Here is a 16,327-nt window from a genome sequence, read left to right as displayed (position 1 = left end):
AGCTCAAATTAAAGTCTAAAGTGGATGGTAAAGGTGTTATTAAAAACTCTGCCCAGGATTCTTTTCCAGGTCACACTGATGTAAATACTGTGGATTTCTAAAGTTTCTCTTGGCTTCCTGAAAGGGAGTAAATCCTAGAACAACAGTATGAAAGCTGTTTGAACAGTTTAACTAGTACTCGCTGCAAAAACGTAGATTATATGTGTGATGCATAAAACCAGCAGATTACAGAAAGAAAATCTTATTAAACTCTTTGTCCTCCAAACCCAGGATGAATCCTTATAGCCCATCTCCCATAGAAGCATTGTATGTGAAATGGGGTAATGTATAAACAAAGTGCTTTATCTGGGGTATGACTGGAAGCTCCAGGATTGTAACGTCCTTTAAGATAACATTCCAAACCTATCCTTTTAAGTTTTCAGCCAAGAATTTGTTTTTATAATTTCTTTGCTCTTGGCAAAAGGAAACTATACTTCAGGCTAAGTTCACCCTCTCATTCAATGCCACTACCACTCCCCCATTTTTTTTGCCAAAGACACAAAACAAGTGTTTTGAAACCCAAAACAACAGGGAACAGGCTACAGCTACTCTGTTTAGTGCTTTCTTAATCATATTTACCATGAGACATCACCAGGCAGCTCATTACCAACAAATAATAATTTTGTTTTATCTCCCACTGGATCTCACCCTGCACTTCCCACTCGGGTGTCCCAGCCACCACGAGCTGATGTGGGAGAAGCCAGCACTGGTGTGGAAAAGGCCTGACTCCTACCCCAGGGCAAGAATGCTCAGGGTTTAGTACTGCTGTAATTCTGCCACTGCAATATGTCTTGGAAACACAGTACTCCCTTGCCATCACAAGTAACAGATTTAAAGTATTTTTTCACTCCAAGATTTTGGTCTTCTTTCTCACAGACTCAGTTTTAGGAACCCTAAAGGCTTAACTCACTTCTATCCTCCCGAGATCAGCTCTAGGCCACCAAGAGCACCTCCACTTCCCAGTAAACCCTCTCACAATATGCACTATGTGATGAGGTCATTTATTGAGCATGACCAGTAATAAAACCTCAGAAGGGAAATTTTAGGGAGTGTCTGCTTCCCTCTCTACCAGCTGCAGGGATTTTCCAATCACTTTATACTGCCATAGCAGTATAGGGGAAAAAAAAAGCCATTGCAGGGTACATAGAAACTAATGATGAGCAGCTTTGAAGAAATCTCAGTCTCAATTAATTACAAATAATATCACTCTTAATTGCACACTGTGAAAGAAAGAATATGTTGCAACAATTTTCCCTGATAGCCACACCTACATCTGACACTAAGTAAACACTATATATCACTACAAAGGCCGAGTCCTCACTTCACTTTGTTGAGCAATAGCAGAGAGAGAATACCTCACTGTAAAACACCCTTTTTTTCATTTAATTTCACATTAATTTAAGCACTGCTGTTCACAAAACTGAAGCACGTTTACAGAAATCCCACAAGCTGAACAAAGATGTTCTCAGAAATGTTAAAAAAACAAGCAGGGAACCGAACAGAAAGTTTTGCAGCAAATTTGAGGTGTGAGGAGGTAAGCCCAGAGCATGGGTGGAAGTGTGTGATTGTGTAAGCCTCATGCTGTTCCTTGTAGTTTCCTGATGGATGAAGCCAAGATTGTGCTCTGCTGAGAGTCAGCATTTGTTTTTTGCAGAAAGAATTGCTGTATTTTGTCTCCTGCCTTTGGGATGCTCAAGGGAGGAAACCCTTCAGTACAGTAGGGACATTATTTTTTTTTCCCCACCTTCATCCTCAAAAACCATTTGGGGTTTTAGGAGAGGGACAAATGCCTCACTTAAATAAAAAAAAAAAAAAATCCCTCTCAAACAAGGAAAAGGAAAGGAACATATTACCCACCTGAGACTGAGAGTTCAATAGAGTTTTACCTTTATTCCCCTGACAAATGAAAACAGAGACCAAGGGAGAGCTTGTCCCAGAGTGCTCTGGGAGACTCTGAGGTGGCAAGGAGAAACAGAGACAGGTTCATGACCGTCAGGATCCCTTCCCTGCTCCAGTTAATTCAGAGAAGTGTTGGAATTCACAGCCCTTGCTGAGCCCTCCAGCAGCAGATTTACAGCTTCTGCACATGCTGCTGTAAGAAGCTGTGCTTATTATACTGCTCGTGCTGCCATCCCAGTGTAGGATGTTTAAAATGCTCCTTTCCCCTGTAAAAAGTTACATTCTGGTCTCTTACTCAGCCTCTGAATTCAAAGGCCTTCCCCAGAGCTCAAGTAATTTCACCTGGTATCAGCAGTGATATCAGCAGCTCAGGAATTTAAGCACATCCATTCAAAATCTTGAATCTCTTTAAAAACACTTAACTAAATTATGATGTGTTTGTTAAATTTTGCATGCCAAATCAAAATAAACCCCTGCCTTAGAAGAGCCATCCAACCCAAGTTGGAATTTCCATGGGAAAAAAATCATGCAAAGCCTTTTAATGAGAATGTGGAAGGTTAGACAATTGCATTTAGAAATACTAAAGGAACAAGAACTTTACCTTATGTGTGTATCAACAAGTGAACAAAGACTGATATGTGCAATTAACAATAATCTTCAAAGTGAAGGACTAGAATCAAAGAATAAATTGTTTTTCTTCTGGAACTAGCAATTAGCAAAACCAAGGTCAGACAATTTCCTAAAAATAAGTGTATTAGCCTTTTCCTGCTGTTTTCCCCCATTGTTTTTTTGATCAGTATTTACTAAAAACTCAACGTGCTCAGGACTCAAGTGTTTGGTCTACAGCTCAGCACTGGAGAGGCACAGACACAGCATCAGAACACCCTGGGCCAATCACTTTTTAATGCTTTTTAATCCATTTTATAAATGGATTTTTAAAAAGAAACAAACCCACCTCTTTATTTTGGAAGGCTGAACCAACAGCCTTGTTTTGGGCAAGTTTCCACTGCGTGTTCAAATATAAAATGATAATACAGGCTTAATGGGCAAGTGAATTACAACCATTGTAAAAAAATGAACAATTTTTACTGAGTGATTGTTTTTATATATAGAACATTTCAACTCACATCCCAGTAATATTCTGGTCTTCACAGAATCACAGGGTGGTTGAGTTGGAAGGGACATCTGGAGGTCCTCTGGTCCAGCCTCCTGCTCAAGCAGGTTCATCTAGAACTGGTTAGCTGGGGCTGACCATTCTCCTAAATTCAAGAGGAAACAACAAAAATTGTTTGTGGGATTTCTTACTGTTGGGTTTTTGTTGTTTTGTTGTTTTTTTTTTTTTTTTTAATTGTTAATGTCATTGCTCTTAGAAATGTGGAAATGATATAAATATGTTGATTTCTTTGTATCTGCTTTGTACAGCTCTTTGGAAGTACTGGGCAAATAGTCATATCATCAGAGCTTTAATTTCTAGCAGTGATCTCTGCTAGAATTCCCTTCAGGATTATATCAGAATTTGGATTCCTTGTTTGCCACCAATACTCTTTCATATTGGTAGCATAGAAAGAGAAGTGAAAAAAAAGGGTGTAGACAGAGCTGAAGAGATTTTGAACTTGATTGTGTTTTCAAAGTTATATATTTTAATAACCTGTTATTTTACAAACCTTTGAAATCCAGAGCATGCATCCTCATTGGTTAAAGGCTTAAATTAAAAAAAAAAAAATGTTCCTCATTGACTGTAATTTTGTCTCCTAACAACAATCATTCAACAAACATAGGTTAGAGCAACTCCTTTACTACCTCCTCAGTATTTCTACAAGAGAATATAAAACTTTCTAAGTCAAGGTGTACAGGGTCAACTTAATCTTACAAATAATCTTTGCAGTGTGTGAGAGATTCTCCAGCAGCTTCAGCTCTGGAGTTTAAAAGAGTTATCAGAGCTAAAAAGCAGGATTACAGTTATCAGCCTGGTATTTCAGTTTTAAGAGATGGACTATTGATCAACATGGAGATAAGGCTAATCTGAGTAAGCACCACATGAAAGATTTCCACTCCAACCAATAAGAGACCAAAGTGTTAGTTCAGAGAAGGCATTTTTTTGTACATTTAATCACACTGAATAGAAAATAGATAAAAGCTGTCTGCAAAAAAAGTTGATTTTTAAAAAAATCTGTACATCCTTCTCATCACAGGAAGGAATCAGAATTTATTTTAGCTCTCATGATAAAATACTAACAAACTAGCCATCTCAAATACACTGTTCAGAGCTTGGAAAAGGGAATTTGAAACAAAACTAAACAGAAAGATTCAGATGGGAATGGAATACTCACTTGGATCCAAGTCAAAGTGAGCTGTAAGTGATAAATCCTTTGTATATGTGCATAATTCTTTATATGGATGCTCTTCTGGTATTACAAATTGTTTACTGTTTTACTTGTTCTAGACTTACCTGTTTATTTTCCCTGTTAAATGGTTTCACCCTTCAAGCTCAGCATAACTGTTCACATGCAACATTTTAGAAAAGCTGCTTTAATGCCTCCTGCTCTGAAGAAAACAGAGCAGTTCAAAAATTCACTCTATGGTCAATAGGTATCAGTGACCTGAGTGGCTGCTTTTCCTTTTCACACTGGGTACAGAACTTTCACTTTGGTAGGAGGAATACTCTGGTTTCCTGGAACTCAGAGAGGATCACAGCTACACCTCCTGTGGAAACATATGGGCTCTTCCTCTTTTAGTTTACTCTAAAATAAAAGAAAAATAAAAGTTGTTTTGAGGGCAAATTTGCAATTAGTAGACTGGAAGCAACCAGGTGACATGCCCATTATAATATATTGTAGCAGGTATTTAAGATGTATTTTTAAATCAGTTTGACCATAGTCCAAACAAGAGAAAGGATTTTGTGTCACCACAGCAAGGGCTGACTGCAGTTATGCCATTTTGAAAATCTCTCCCCTGATAAACAGCTCTGCTTGTTTTTAAAGCTCTGTTTACTTATGTCTTTGTGGAACTGGCCCAGCATTTCCTAAGTATATTTTAAGCTATTTTTGTTACTGTTATTTCACAGGCATTTTCTTCCAGGCTACATCTTTTGTTTCCACAGAAATAGCACCAACTCCTTTTGTAGTCCCTGTGTTTTCTGGGGACACCAAAGGCAGCTGTTATCTGCCATGGCCTGTTTCTGTGCCTCTGCTGGGGGGTATGGACAGAGTGTGCTGCAGGACAAACATCTTTCCAAATTAAGCTCCTATCTCCCTGCTTTAGGTAGTGTTGTTTAGTAAGTGAGAACATGAATAACTCAGGGACCATGTATGGCTGCTTCTGCTGTACTCTCCATGGTTTGCAAATAAAATCTGAAAGGCCGTCTAAACAGTTTACAGTCTGGAGATGTGCAAGTGTTGAGGAAAACACTCCCAAATTTATGTTTTAAGAGAATCTACACCCTTTATTCTTAGCCCAAATACACTTGGGAGTGGGTTGGGGGTGTGCACAATACACTGCATCCCCAAATATCTAACACACTGCATCCCCAAATATCAAATACAGTGCATCCCCAAATATCAAATACACTGCATCCCCAAATATCTAACACACTGCATTCTCAAATATCTAACACACTGCATCCCCAAATATCTAACACACTGCATTCTCAAATATCTAACACACTGCATCCCCAAATATCTAACACACTGCATCCCCAAATATCTAACACACTGCATTTTCAAATATCTAACACACTGCATCCCCAAATATCTAACACACTGCATCCCCAAATATCTAACACACTGCATTTTCAAATATCTAACACACTGCATCCCCAAATATCTAACACACTGCATCCCCAAATATCAAATACAGTGCATCCCCAAATATCTAACACACTGCATCCCCAAATATCAAATACACTGCATCCCCAAATATCTAACACACTGCATCCCCAAATATCAAATACACTGCATCCCCAAATATCTAACACACTGCATCCCCAAATATCAAATACACTGCATCCCCAAATATCTAACACACTGCATCCCCAAATATCAAATACACTGCATCCCCAAATATCAAATACACTGCATCCCCAAATATCTAACACACTGCATTCTTAAAAATCTAATTTAAACCTTAGTGATACAGTCCTTTGAATAACACAGACAGAAGCTGATCCTTTTAAACTAACCCAGGTAAATCCTGAACAGATAAAGATCATTTGTCTATGAACAGTTTGGATTTTAAAAGGTGTTGAAGTCATATGTATGAGTCCCTTCCTGGTTTTTAAGTAAAACACACCTTCTCAAGGTATTTGAGGAACTTTCTAAAAGAATCCTTACACATAATCTAATAAATGCTACTGTGGCTAATTCAGGAACACATTCAGTCCACCACAGTGGGACCTCAGGAGCTGTGACAAGAGGTAAAAAATAGAGCATCCAAAAATCCAGTTTGTGTAATGTACAACTCTACAACCTGAAGTCTCAAATACTTATCTTTAAATGTTGTTTTATGCTATTGTCACCCCCACCACATATGAAAATATGGCTTACACTTGGTATTCTAATTTCTGTGAACCATTCTTACAGATGTGATTATTCCTATTGGCTTCTGTATAAAGCCAAATCATATTAGAATACACTTGGTATTCTAATTTCTGTGAACCATTCTTACAGCTGTGATTATTCCTATTGGATTCTGTATAAAGCCAAATCATAAGAAGAAGTCCCTTTAAGATAAAACCATGACTCTGAATGTAGCACTGCTATTCCAGCTTTATGGCCCATGATAAACTACTTTCTCCAAGACAGGATTTGCCATTTGTAGATCAACCACTAGAGATAAAAATAACCTTTCTGATAATAATTCATCACTTCTCTAACTTAGGTAGACTGTACCTTCCTTTTACATACAAAGCCTGCTCATTTTTAATCTAAACAAATTCACAGGGAGGAATTGAAAATTTTACTTCTTTGTTGCCTTTTTGTTTTTTTAATCTGCAGTAAGCTAAACACAGATGTCTCCAAAAGCACGAGGCTGGTGATGAGACATGACAATTTTCTTATTTGGAGAAATCTAATTGTAAGAAGAACCATCCTTTTCCCAAAGTGCTCGCAGATTTACAGCTTCGAAGCGGTGCAGCTGGATTTGGGTTTCCCTGTCTCCCAGCCTGCACCCTGACAAATCACCCCTGCCTGCTGGGACTGATAATCCTGAGGAGCTGCAGGCCCTGGGCTCCCATCCCTGCCGATGCAATATTCAACAGCCAGTCCTCTCCCAGGCTCAGCTCAGCTCTCTGCCCGACTATCTGCACCTCAGTTACCCCTCTGAAGCAATTTCCTGCCTCTTTCAGGCTCATTTCTCAACTCCCAGGTAACAAATCTGCAACCTGATTACAACTGGGTGAGTTTAGTCCAGGCTCTTCCAAGGCAGCTGCATAATCTGAGCCACTCTGCTGCAGCTGTTGTTGAACAGAAGTTATCTCTAAACTGCAGACAAAATCCTTCGATATTTACAAAAGCTACTATGCAAAATATCAAAATATTCTGAATTACACTGTGCTTATTGTTTTCACTGGGATCTTACTGTTTGCTTAGTCCTCACTGTGAGAAACCCACAGCTGCATTTTGCATCTGACTGGGAAAGAATTTAAAACTTGAACGTTCTGATCACAAAATTCCCATTGCCAAGTAAATGCCACCATGGATTTAATGAAGAAAAATTGTATCTGCTTAGAATTGAAACTGACTTCATGACTGGCAACATCAGGGCTTTTTTATAATAGGCTTGGGGGAAAAGCTGGCATTGTAGTTGTGCACAATTAATCACTTTTGCTTGCCCATACGGTATCATATAACCAGAAAAGGTTTCCAGAAAGAAAAAGAAAGTTTCCAGAATACAGCATTTGCAAGACTATTAGCCAAGCTTCTCCACTGTTGCAAGCAGACACAGCCAAACCAGGCACAATGAAGTTGACAATGAGATCAAAATTAATCGAATGTTTGCTTAGATTGCATTTGTTTTTACAGATATTGCCCTAAGGAAAAGGGCTGGGACTCAGCGTGGTATCCTCCACTCCTCCACCAGCAGAGGCCCAGTGGGACTCCAGGCTCTGGAATGGATTTTTTGCAACTACCTAAGGTCACTGGGTTTGGAGAGACTCTTGAACCATAAGTGATGGTCAGGGACCACCAAGTGGGCTGTGGAAACCTTAGAAGAAGAAAACACTGACATGAACCCGAGCATCTCTTGTGGATTCTTCCTTTCAGTGGTAAAACAAGTGAACAGGGATCCAAATTAGAAATACATTACCTAAATTGATTAGAAGATTAATTGTACAGTAAATGACAGAGAATCTTGGTTTAATTTCTCTGCAACTCCAGTGCTAGCATCCAGCAGAGGAAATAAAAACATAATGCAGTAATGAAACACTAAGTTAGAATCACCCAACCACCAGCTGAGTAAAATACTCATTTTTAAAATTCTTGAAAACAGAAACCCTGAAAAGAAAGTGTACCCTGGTTGGAAAAGGTATGCTCTGATCATGAACATAAGCTGTGAAGCCTATCTAGAATTAAAGTTTCAACATGTAAAAGAAAAGGAATTCAGCAATTTAAATGCAATATATAAATAATAAGATATTTATTATAGGCCACTGGAGCATGATGTCCTGTGACAGACAAAAAATTTCTCAGCCAAGAAAAGAAGGTAGAACGATAACCATTTACAGGCTGGAAAAAAAAAAAAGCTACAGAACAATTATCAATTGATAATTTCAAAAAGGTTAAGACAAATATATATATATATATACACACTACACACATCCTTAGCAGCAGCACATTGCAGAGGTATTTCAGCTATCTCCACATCAAATCAAGCTTGATAAAACAATGACATATCACACGATATCTGCACTCTGCTTGGAGAGAACAAATGCTCTACCTATGATCTTTAATATTACACCTTCTTCAAAACCATCGGCCATTCAGGACACTTGAAAATATTTGTATAGTTCCTCTCACATTGTTGATCTAAGAGCTTTTCAACATCTAAACTGCAGAAAGGAAGCTCCAGCACGTAGCTTGACCCAAAACCTCAAAAGAGGAGTGTAAAATAAACAAACCTCAGTGAGAGAGAGAAGGTATGCATGAGAGCAAGGCTAGCTTTCCAAAGGAACTCATTGCCATTTTAGTATGATAAATTATCAATGTCAAACTGACACCTCTGTAAATAAGCTCTTCAAAATGCATTAGAAACACATAAACAAGTAATGAGCTCTTTTTGGAACTCTTTTTGGTCAGTCTGAAGTAAACACAGAACAACTAACTTGCATGCTCGAAGTGAAAGAATGAGGAGTTCCAGGCTGCACCAGCTCCCTCCTTCCTCTTCATTTCAAAATTTTGTCCACAAAGCAGAGATCTGTAGTGGTCACCTGTGAAAATCCACCCCCATGGCCAGGGCTGGACAGCCCCAGCAGAAGGGCAGCTTGCAGCACAACACAGCTGATGGGTTACCTCTGCATTCATGCTCAGGGGCTGTTCTTTGAAGCACTAGAAACACTAAAGCACTCAAACACTAAAGCACCAATTGTGATGTCCTCTCCCTTGATTACCCCACCAGGAGCCCCAGTTTGGTGACACCATCTGCACTCACCGAGTGCTTTGGCATGAGCTCATCCCAGACCTCTCTCCAGCTTGACCAAAGCTAGGTTAAGGCACCAGAGGTGAACATATCTCCTTTGATCCAAGCCTTTCAAGCCCTGGCTCACTGCTGTTTCCTGGCTATAGAGCTCTTGCTGCTCAGAAAAGAAGGAGGAAGATGGTTTCTCTGCTGGTCATGAGACAGAACCCATCTGGAAGTGAAAGGAAAGAGTTTCATGCTTCACTGGATGCAAAACTCCTTCACTCTTCCAAGAAAATCTTATTTCTATCTTTTTTGTCCTCAGTCTGTTTCTTTAGAGCTGGCCAGTCTATATGGTGCTTTGTATGTATGGTTGTACCAAGGGGCCTGGAGGCAGTAAAAGTAGTACTCAAACAGAAAATTGTATCCAAAAATACAGGTGAAGTCAAGCAAGGGCATTAATCACAAATAATATCTTCTATTATCTCAGCTCTGCTGAGATAAGCTTACAAATCAGGTAAGGCCAGAAAATAAGATATGGTGACAACCTGTAAGTTTTATTTATACCAACCCATCAATTCAGAAAAGTATCAAGAAGTTTGCAAACAAATGCAGGCTGGGATGCCATATCCAGTCACAGCACAATAAAAGAATGATCCTGGTTTGGCTATCACAAAGTATCAGTGCCTTGATTCAGATTCACCAATTCCCATAGAAATTAAGGTTTCCTCTTCTTCTGGTAAAAAAAAAACCACTTAGTAGGGCATAGATTTGAAGCAGCCAGAGTCATTACCTGGTTTGAACTCCCACATAGCTCAGACCATTAAATTACACCAAGGTATCCCTGATTTAGTCTCAAAATTCTGGACATCAAACACAAAAGAAGTTTTAGCACACAGTAACAATCTCCAGCAGATGCCCATTTTTGGTGAACAATAGCAAGACTCAATAACATAATTTTCTGCCCAAGAAAACCTCATGGCAATTGATAAATATTTGAGAAAGCTAAATCATTTCTCCACCATTTAACAAATATGGAAAGTGAAACTCCAAAGCATGAAAGTTAGGCACGGGGAAATTCATCTGTAACTAAAGCCAAGCAAAATTTATATGCACTAATGAAAGTCTGCAAAGTGGGGTTTAAATGAGATTTGAGTGCCATGCAGGCTTGCTGCCTGGGCCTTCAGCTTACCCAAGCCACTATAAAGTGAACATAAAATAAAGAATTTCTGGGTCTTATCACTTTTTCGCTTTTACGGAGGAAAGCTACTGCTTATTTTTATTTACCTTTATTTGCTTTGTATTCCTATAGAGGAGCAGCCAAAGGTGGTAAAGAAAAAGGTAGATTTTTTTTCACAGAAGAAACTACTGAAGTTAGAGAAAGCAAATCTTCTGTTCCATGGAAGGCTCCACTTGCCTGTCTAACCCAGCCATATTTCTGGGGTTAAATGATGCAAAGATAAAAAGCTGACTTTGTGAAACAAAGGCAAATAGCAACCCAGATGCTCTCATTCATATTCTGAAGTTATTGCCATCAGCTCTGTGACCAACACATTTCACAGCTTGTGAATTTCCAACAATCATAAATTAGGGCAGTAAGAGAGCACCAAGTACAGTCCTATAAACCTTTGGAAGGGTTTGCTTTATTTATATTCCAGTTGGGGACACTACCAATGCTCTAAAGTTTATAAAAGTATTGGAATCCAGTAGAATCCAGTCCTCAAGTCATTCATTTTATATTTCTGATGGCCTGGATTATAACTATGTATTTGCACTGTTCCACAAGTTCACATGCAAGGTAAGGAACTATGATTTATTTTTTTGTCATTCTTCCAAGCAGAACTAGGTCCACCAGGTGCAAAAAAAACTGTGCAAGCTTCACATAAAACAAGATCCAAGGAAGTGGAATAACCCTTCCTTTTCAGAGGCTCCATTTAGCCCTGTTAGCTTTTACAGGTCAGCAAAGTAACAGAAATAAAAAAAAAATATTAAAATCTGAAAAAAAGTTTTAAGGTCACTGAATTTGGTTCTGAAGGCATGATCAGCTATACACAACAGCTAAATGCTAAACTAATATACAGATTCCTTTTTAGAGGAGCTTGTGTTTCTAGGTGAGATGCACTGATGAGGCATGGGAGGGAGAACCTTGTAAAGTTGCCCCATAAACATTACTCCCTAACTTTTTGTGTTTTAAGTCCTTTGTGACACCCATGACTTTCCAGCATCCAGCACTGGCACTCACCATACATTCATTTCATACAACCTTTTTTCTAGGAAAGGTTATATTTAATGATGTTAAACTGCATTGAAAATATTTGTGACATCTGTCAAATTAATTTAAAAAAATTCATTAGGGTCAGTGTAACTGCAATAAATAGAAAATTAATAGCATGGGGATTCTTTTAAGGTTACCTTAACATAACATTCAGGATCTGTCTGAATCTGACAAAATCCAGGGAACTGGCTACAGCCACAATTTGTCCTTAAATTCTTTGTGCCTACATAGGAAAGGTGCTAAACAATCCATATTTTTTATTCACAGTGCTCCACGTGCTGGAGTAGAGCAAGTAGTTTGAGAATTAAACCTCGGATTTAGGCAGTTCAGCTTCATTTGGCTTTACAGCTCTCCTAAGTTACTCTTTTGATCCATTTTTATAAATTCTGGAAAACTACATTTAAATCTTCCCACAGGTGTTTGGAGGAAGTGCTATCATCCATTGATGGTGCAAAATGCTGATCCTTGTGCACAGAAGGACACAGAGCCTGGCAAAATCCTATTGCTCTCCATGCTGCTGGCAGTGCCTCCTGGGACATGCCAGAACAAGGGTTTAAATCTAAACATCACCTTGGGAGTTCACTCCTTTCCCTTCCTGCATTCCCTGCTTTCCCCTCGTGACACTGTGTCTCAGAAATCCACCTTCTCCTGCTTCAGAGAAAAGGACATAGCAAAATTTGGATTTCTGCACTGCAACAGTTAGGATCACTGGAGAATGACATTTTCTCATCTGTATTTTGGGTTCAAAATATTAAAATATGGAGACAAATTAAATCACATTAGAAATTAAATCTAGGATAGTTTTGAAATTTGTCAAGTCAATTACTTCATCTAAAAAAGCCCAAATGCAGAGCTTTAATTTGGAATGTATGTGCCAAGTACAGCTCATAGCTCAGTATTTTTAAAACAATATACCAGGGACTTTAAGGACATATGACTGAATCCTGTATCTTTTAGCTAAATTGAAAACAGGCAGCCAGGTGAAATCCTCATTTCCAACTTGACATCTGAGTCTTTTCCCAGTTGGACAGGAGAAGCTATTCTCACAGGGCTTTTAAGCACATCTTTAAATTGCAATTTCGTTAGTTAGATCTGAGTGACAAGAAAGATGAATCATGTCTCAGAATTTATTCAGCATTGCTAATTAAACTCATTCCTGGAGGCCTGGGAAGCACTAAACCACTGGAGTGTAACAGTGAAAATTAGTGATTTGAATAGAAGAATCATGAACTTTGGAAAAGAAAACATTACCCATCGGTGGAGCTCACGAAATAGCCTCTTACAGAAACTAAATAAGATTAATGAAGGTGAAGTCAAGAAAAACAACAGCTTTTAAAAGTCCTCATGTCTTATTTTCTAAAGAACACAAAATAGACTCAGTGCCACTAAAAACCTTTAACATGCACATTTAACAGGAAAATAGGGAAGCAAGTTTTTATAGGCCTCACCTTACTACAGTGCACAGAAAAAAAAAATTCTTTCCAACAAAAATTATTAAAAAACAATTCAAAAGAAAAATAACCTTCAAGTATTTCCAAGTATTTGGGTCCAGATCCCAACCTTTCAAATTTTGTCATACTTCAGTTCAAACTGTTATGATAGGTGTTTCAGTGCTGCCATAAATGTTTATTCCCAGTGAAAGAACTATGCATAAATATTCCTGCTGAATAGTCTGAAGACTCGTACACCCAGCACACAGCCCTTGAGGGTCCAGTCTTTCACTTTGCAACAAACAAAGCACAGATATGGCAATAAAAATCTGTCAGGATAACGGAGCTACTGCATCTGGAAATCCACGCAGACACACAGCAAAGAGGAAGCCTCGAAATCAAAGTCATTGGTGAAATGTTAAATTGATGCAGGGGTTACTCTCCTGGTGGGAAGGCCAGGGCTTCTAAGCTTGGACCTCAGTGGGCCCAAGGAGCCATGGAAGACTGTGATTACTTAGCACAGTGCTTGCTGTGAAGCCTGGTATCACTCCCAAATCATGCCAGAACATCCATGCAAATGTAAATCCCAGAGCTGTCAGAGGGAGCCTGACTATCACTGCTGAGATTGGAACTGAACTGCTGTAACTGGAAGAGTGGGGTGAGACTTGCCCTCTGCTGCACTAGAAATGAATAGAGAAATGCATGCATAAAGAGCTGTAGAACACACATGTAATAAAACACACATTCCAGGACTTCAAAGCTTTCCTGCAAATCCCAGGCCTCTATCATGTTCATTTTTTACAAAGGGGGAGGAAAAATAACCATGTGAATTTTTTTAGTAATAAACAGACTTTTTAGAGGAGTTCATCCAGTTGGCTGGATTATTCTGGTTTTTATAATGCTACATTGGGTCTTCAGTGGTCAGAGACCCCATCCATTTAGCAAGCACTTGTAAGTTCCAAGAGTAAAACACAGCAACCACAGTTCTCACAACATACCTTCAGAGAAAATGTGACTTTGCCAACAGCATGATCAGTCTGTGGTTGGCCCAGGGTTGTGGCTGGTTGTAGCTGTCATTCTCTTCAGCAAATTCATATAATTTGCAATTGAGCCATGCCCTGATAAATTCCTCATGCTTCTCACAGGAGTTTCTCAGACCTGGAGTCCTCTGTTACAGCATTGCCAGTGCTGGAATCCAGCTGTTCTGCATGTACAGGCATTTAGTCTGCCCACTATAGCATTTATGAATCTGTACACTCAGAAGCCTATTACTTAGAAGCAATTCATCTCTAAGAACAAAAGAAAAAGCTCTTAAAAAAAAAAAAATGTATCCAGCTTACCAAAAGGGCTCAGCCTTAGATGTAAAACCACACTGACACCTGAAACCGCAGCCCAAACCCCATCACCTCCATGACAAGGATATTGGAGCAATAAAAGTGCATCAGCTCTTGAAATCCTGCACTGTTTGGTGACCTGCTCCAGAGAGGTTCTGCAGAGATCCATTACCTCTGGAGGTTATGGGCTGGACCGAGCAGCAAAACACAGAAATGTGATCTCTGTCAGCCTTCACACGACACTTACAAAACTAACACACGCTGCGACATAACTGATGACTCTCGCTCAAACCCACCGGGTGACTGAACATGCACAGCCCCATAATTGCTCTTTAAGCAGAGAGTTTTCTTGATGATTTGGAAAGTGGGAGACCAAATGTAGAACTACACCAATACACCAGGCAACTGACAGAAAATCCAGCCAAATGCTAACAGGAGGAAATTTTTTAAAAAAAAAAAAAGCTGTTTCTATTAAAGCTCTCTTTGAGTGCAGAGTTCTGAGTTTGTAAGAACATCCCTCTCTGTGTTATTTACATTCAAAGTTACTCATCAGTGCAAATTACCCCTGACCATGGCTATTCAGAGAAATGCTCGCTTTTCAAAATGCCAATATCGGGAATATGAGATTTGAAAGGAAAATGTCAATTGGAACAAAACTGAAACCGTCCAGTATCACTCTTCAGCATCTAGCCATGCTATGAACAATATCAAATTCAGCAGCAGCAAGAAGTAAGCAAAGCTTCCTTGAAGATGATTTTGTGATTGCCTGATTCCATGTTCCTCGTGGTTTCCTGAAGGTATTTCTTAGACAGGAAGGACAACAGGATACAGTAAACTTAAAAAAAAAGAAGAATATGAAGAGTAGTGCCTATTCCCAAGTCATGTAAGCAAGACATAGTTCATTAAAAAAATGAGATTTATCACAAAAATTAACTCTTCAGAAAATGAAGATAAAAAATATAATTATACATTACCTATTTGAAATACATGGGTCATATATTTATTGTAACTTAAAGTTTAATTACAAACCTCACAGTGCATTTAAATGGTTAAGAATTTTCTGAACCATTCTTTTCCCTAAGAAAAGATGTTCTCAAGTTGCAGCTATCCTGAAAAAATAGCTTTCCAGCATTTGAGTACTTTTAAAGAAAGTATTTCCAGCCCAGCAGCACATTAGTATGTCCTTGAGGACAGAGCAGGAGAAATACATATCACGTATCACTGTGCTTTTAGAATTAAAGAGCAAGGGAGAATACAATGGTAGTGTAGCTCCTAGTGAGAGGTGGATTCTTCAGCAGCAGAAAGCTGCCCTGGTTTAGAGCAGATTCAGGTTCAGAGATCCCTCTGCTCTCTTGTGAGCATTTCATACAATAGCAGCACACTGTACTCGGGGTACCTTAGAGAGGGGTATATCCTTCAAAACCTTGAGACAACTTCTGGGGCCTTTAGCACAAAGAGGGGCAGAGCCACAGAGAAATGACTGGAAGCCTGAAAAGATCGCTTCACGAGCAGAGACAAGCATGAAGAGAACCATTGTTGACCAAGGGGGTATTCAGCAGAGGCACACAGAGAAAACAGGCACTCAATATTTAGTCTGAGTTATACCTGACTTCTAATGAAACTGAAGTGTAACAGCACATCATTAACTGCTGGAATCCCTGGCTTTACTAGGGCTGGAAGTGGAACTTAAAACACTGCAAAGACAAGCTTCCCACTCATTTTGGAATGGATGTCTCTCAATA

The 16,327-nt window shown here is 39.1% G+C and overlaps 1 protein-coding gene across 9 annotated transcripts in view; it reads right to left on the bottom strand.

Moving 5' to 3' along the window:
- WT1 (WT1 transcription factor) overlaps positions 1 to 16,327 on the bottom strand; it is an 85,189-nt gene that overhangs the window by 59,084 nt on the left and 9,778 nt on the right. For 5 of the 9 annotated variants that reach the window (XM_053946724.1, XM_053946729.1, XM_053946725.1 and 2 more), the window contains 3 exons: positions 4,388 to 4,679; positions 3,603 to 3,640; positions 3,066 to 3,197 (listed from right to left, as the gene is read on the bottom strand). The exons of 1 other annotated variant lie outside the window; for it this stretch is intronic. The gene's annotated coding sequence lies outside the window, so the exon portion shown is untranslated. Of the gene's footprint in view, positions 1 to 3,065; positions 3,198 to 3,602; positions 3,641 to 4,387; positions 4,680 to 9,579; positions 9,647 to 16,327 lie in introns of those variants that run through there. 3 more of the 9 variants (XM_053946733.1, XM_053946726.1, XM_053946728.1) reach the window with 3 other exon arrangements.

Source organism: Vidua chalybeata, chromosome 6, assembly GCF_026979565.1.
Source record: "Vidua chalybeata isolate OUT-0048 chromosome 6, bVidCha1 merged haplotype, whole genome shotgun sequence".
NCBI lineage: Eukaryota > Metazoa > Chordata > Aves > Passeriformes > Viduidae > Vidua > Vidua chalybeata.
Note: the sequence above shows the minus strand (reverse complement) of the source record. Positions and strands in the feature narration are given on the sequence as shown.